Source organism: Gymnoscopelus microlampas (assembly GCF_963454915.1).
Source record: "Gymnoscopelus microlampas genome assembly, chromosome: 21".
NCBI classification, from domain to species: Eukaryota; Metazoa; Chordata; class Actinopteri; order Myctophiformes; family Myctophidae; genus Gymnoscopelus; species Gymnoscopelus microlampas.
In genome coordinates, this window is record NC_139958.1 from 17,303,853 (window position 1) to 17,308,852 (window position 5,000).

A 5,000-nucleotide genomic window follows, 5' to 3' on the forward strand; every position below is an offset into this window, starting at 1 on the left:
AGTAATTACGCCGCTTTTTAGTTTCAATAAATTGTAGAATATTAAGTAGGTCTATAATATGCCACCAACGTAATAACACAATGTATAATGCCCCCATCTTTCTAATTCATTAACATGCCTCATGCTTCTGCTATTGCAGCTATTGGAGAACTAAAACTAGATAGGCTTAGAGAGAGCTTCGCCTATTTATAGAATCACTTCTACAAATTAAAAAAGAATAAAAACATACATGCATGCATGTATACAGTATAACCATATAGACCTATTTAACTACTGCTGGAGCCCATATGTGAATGAGATTACAGGATTGAAAAACTACTTTGATCAAAAATAAGTTACTTCTATACTTACTTCCAACTTCTACAAGTGAAAGAGAGGTGATTCACTCTAACAATCATCATCTTGGGTCATGTTCTGCTATTACAGCTATTAAGTACCTCAAATGGCATGTGAATGCAGAGGTGAGTCGTCTTGGGTCATCTTTCTAATTCATTGACATGCTAAGGCACAGCTATTGTCATTGAATTTATTGAAATAATAAATCAAATAGATAAGTCACTTTAACTCCTCATCACAACCATGTAGCCTGCAAAATCAGGGTCTTTATTTGCCACTCTTTGCAGAAATGTATACATCAGCAATAACTGTGTCATCACATCATCACTGTGTCATCATGTTGGGTGTGTTGTTCAAGCCCTCTTAGATGGCTGGCTGTAGACATGGTCAGGTCAGGTTGTAACCTTGGCAGGGCGTCCAGCAGCAATCCGATGTTTTCCACCAAAGCTGTGTGTGTGTGTGTGTGTGTGTGTGTGTGTGTGTGTGTGTGTGTGCGTACACACACACACACACACATATACATATTTATACACATATACATACACACTGATATAAATGACAGCTTAAATTAAAAGTGCATACAAGAATTACAAATAGACATTTGTGCTTTGACATTTGCCATGTTCATGACTGCTGTTTCCTACATTATCAATTGCTTACAGAGTTCAACGTGACGTTGAACTCTGTTGAATAGTATTACCCCACAAAACATATAGATCTTAGTTCATTACATAAGTCATTACATGCTAAATGTTGCATTTATCTCATGCTATGCTGACATACATTCCCACATTCATGTTGCTAACAGAAAGCCTTTGGCCAAAAAATAGACCAATTAAAAAAACTTTTTCTTTTGCACTTGAAGTATACTTAGCTTACATGACAAAGACTCAAACCATTGGAGGGGGGTAACTCTTGGAAGCTAGTGTACTTTACTATCATCAGGATGACTTGAACCATTGAACAGGGGTGTGGGGGGTAACCCATTTTTGAAATCTTGGAAGCCTACTAGCTCCTTCCATGCACCTTAACAAAATGTCATCCTACATAACAGCAAGTTGAGATCTCATTCATTTAACTGCATTGGATTCGCTTCCTGGGATGTCAAAGATGAAAGTCTGAATGAACTCCCAAACCTGGGAACATGGTTTCAGGGAAATTGAGATCGAAGACATAAAATGCTTTAAAACACCCATCACCCAAAAGAGATGGGTGCGCCAAGGTCGCCCCATTTATTATCACATAAGCTTGGGAACACTGATGCCCCTCCCCTAGCATAAAAACATATGGATACTCTGTGGTTGCTGCGGTCAGCTACTGCACCAGGTTTGCCACAGGCTGAAGAAGAAAAGAAAAGAGAGGAAAGAACAAGATTATTACAAGTTGATACAACAGGTTAAATTGAACTCCAAAGCTCCAGTGCTGTAGTCAAGTCACTATATCTGGAGTCTAGGTTGAGTTAATTCCCCAGTAGTGCTCAAGTCCAAATAGTGTCCAAAGTTACTGAACATGAGTGTGAATGCACATGTAGGTGGAACACACATGCCTGCCCTTACACAGCATTAAAATAATGTCACTGTAATTAGCTATCAATATCTTATGCCAACTTATATATTAGGCTATATTACAAAAAATGTGTCTGCATGATCCAACTGTTTGTTGGGCTTCTTCCTCACGGAAGACCAAGGCTGGAGACCAGGGCTGGGGCGCTAACCCATACTGCTCCCGGAGTATGTGAGCTCTATGTGAATACCAGCTGAGAGCAAATCTACTGTATGTTGACGCGAAGGTCACCCGTCTTCTCCTTCCTGGCCGGCCATGTGAGTGATCTTCGCAGAGAATTCAGGGTTCATCTCCCAGTACACTCAGGATTTAACATCGAGAAATCATGAGAAATCTACAGACAGGAAAAGACAAAAAAATGTGTAAGGCAAAAACAATAATCGATTTAGTCTGTACTAAACTTATTCTGTGAGATGTAACCTCACCATGCCTTGAGTGTCCACTAGATGCGGCAACTCTTCGATTATGGCTTGGATTGAATTTGTCCCATCTGCAGTCTGCAGTGGTGGCCACATGTTTTGGCAAGGCTTGTCTGCAGTTATTTGATTCTGTGAAGAGCAGAAAAAGATTAACTCAAGCTAATGGTGATAGATGAACATCCAAGTTTACAAGAACGGTTTGTTGCAAAAAGCATAGTCACATGAGTTGGATTGAGATAGAAGGGCAACTTGTACCTTATTTCAATCCAAGACACCTTACTTTACCTTTTTCATGTGACTCCTCCCTGGCCTGGGTTGAAACATGCATCATAAAGTAGAGAAAGATATCAGAAAAGAACACACACAAACACACATGCACACATTAGGAAATAACCAGCAGCAACACTGAAATTAAGAGTTGCCAATAATGGTTCACATTACAGTAGGATTCACAATGGAATGTTTTGTAACAATGTATTAACTTTACTTACTGTCCCATGACAGTCCCTCAGGCATGGAAATGTATCCACTATCGATGACACCAGCTTTGCCTTCGTAGCTGAAGTTGGAATTTAAAACAATAGACATTTTATTAACATTTCTTTTTGGATAGTAGGGCCAAACATATTTTATTGCTTTACCTTAGCTTGACATTCCTCTCCTTTAGCTGTGCTAAATTATTCTAAATAGCCTGTATTGTACATACAACTGATATTTGTTTAAGTAGGCCATCTTTTACATGGCTAAAATTCTACATTTTGATGCTGGCCCCTCTCACAGTTTTGATGCTGGCCCCTCTCACATCAGTAAATTGCTTTGCTTAGTGTCTGTGCTACTCTCTGTTTCTCTAAAATGCAAGTGTGCTGACCGCCATCATCTGTAGCTAATACACTGACTATATATATAAGTACCTCATACAACCCCAATTCAAATGATCTGAACTATCCTGTTTAAACCTAGTTCACACCCGAGATTACCTGGATGAGATTGTTCAGAATGCTGTTGTGGTTCGCATTAGTGAAAATGTACCACTAACCACACACTAGTCAACAAATGGGCTTAATCTGTGTGTGAGAATACTCACTTCTCTACGAAGCTCTCCATCAGATGAGACGAGTGTACGGACCATTGATCTTCTTTCAGTCATAGAGATGTAATGGCTTTCCTGGAAACTGGCATCCAAGCATTTCCCATCACCGGTTTTGTTGAGGATTTCACATATTCTATTTAAAAAAAAGAGGAATGACTAAAGGAATTGAAAAGAAAAAAACATGAATCTCCAAATAGACTAATCAGACAAAGTTGTTTGTAACCCTACCCTACCTATAGTCAAGGTGAAGCTAGTCTTGTAAAGCTGCTTTAACAGAAAAATTGAACTTACAGTGCAAATGTTGCTGCTTCCTCCCCTGAAACGCTTTGCTGTTCTGTAGGCAATTCTGGAGTGCCTTCTGGGGCTTGAATCCTGAAAAGTATGAAAAGGGAATTATTGCTTTATCAGAACTATACAATGGATACATTTGTTAAAATCAAATACAAAACAATTACACTCTATTTATTAATTTATTTTAATCAATGTGTTTACAACACATCCCTAATACTACAGTATGTGAGAATTTGGCCTTCAACCTAGCTAAGTTGAGTGCAACTTTTTAATCCTGTCGTCCTCTAACTTTTCCCATTCCTCCACTTAAGTCGCACAGCATTCCACCTCACCAAACACATGTATGAAAAAATGGCTATTTTGTCCAACATGTAAAAAAAGAAAAACATGATGTGAACATACACGGTATATCATGATAATAATAATAATAATAATAATAATAATAATAATAATGTAAAGTATACATGATGTGAACAAGCACGGTATATCATAGTAATAATAATAATAATGTAAAGTATACATGATGTGAACATGCACGGTTCATCATTATAAAAATTATGTTAAGTATCATAGCAGTATAGTACAGTAGAGTATAGCAACAACACCTCATTAAGCTACAAGTACAGTACAGTATAGCAACAACACCTCAATAAGCTACAGTAGGTATGCTACATCGCACAACGTTGTCGGCCCCAAAAATAGCAGATCTACAAGCTCACAGCGCGTGGCGGACGCAACATGTTGTGAGCTTGTAGATCTACTATTTTCGGTGTCAACGTTATTCATGTGATAGAACATGATAGAACATGCCAGTCAATATGATGACATTCTCTCCCTAGAATTAAATCACTTTGAAACGCTGCGCTCCATGTACCAGTGGTTCTCAAACTTTTTCATGTCAAGGACCCCCAAAATGACACTTATTACCCCACGGACCCCCATTTGAAAAGATAAGCCATGGACCCCAATAAGAGAAGGTGTTTATGGCTCTCTAGCAGTGATTCTCAACCATTTTAATTTCAAGGACCCCCAGTTTAACATGCATTAGGCTACGGACCCCCATTTAATGGCATCTATACCTCTGGGACCCCAATTCATATTGTAAAATCAATGTTAATTTAACTCTTGAGAGTGTACAAAAGGAGCAAAATGGACCCGTATGGGTCTGTAACTCTGAGAGTGTACAAATGGAACCAAATGGACCCTAACGGGTCCATTTGGTTCCATTTGTACACTCTCAAGAGTTAAATTAACATTGATTTTAATTTTTTCCATCATTTAGCTGGGGACCCCCTGGAACC

The 5,000-nt window shown here is 38.6% G+C and overlaps 1 protein-coding gene and 2 long non-coding RNA genes across 6 annotated transcripts in view; 2 read left to right on the forward strand and 1 right to left on the reverse strand.

The window, feature by feature from the left end:
• Positions 1 to 5,000, forward strand: part of LOC311038063 — a 332,539-nt gene that overhangs the window by 218,979 nt on the left and 108,560 nt on the right. The gene's annotated exons all lie outside the window — the stretch shown is intronic.
• Positions 1 to 5,000, forward strand: part of tcf4 (transcription factor 4) — a 192,254-nt gene that overhangs the window by 142,676 nt on the left and 44,578 nt on the right. The gene's annotated exons all lie outside the window — the stretch shown is intronic.
• On the reverse strand, positions 2,083 to 2,877 carry LOC311038065. Its single transcript, XR_014600009.1, has 4 exons — positions 2,810 to 2,877; positions 2,604 to 2,628; positions 2,325 to 2,447; positions 2,083 to 2,233 (listed from the first exon to the last, which is right to left on the reverse strand). It is a non-coding gene; the product is annotated as an uncharacterized lncRNA (long non-coding RNA).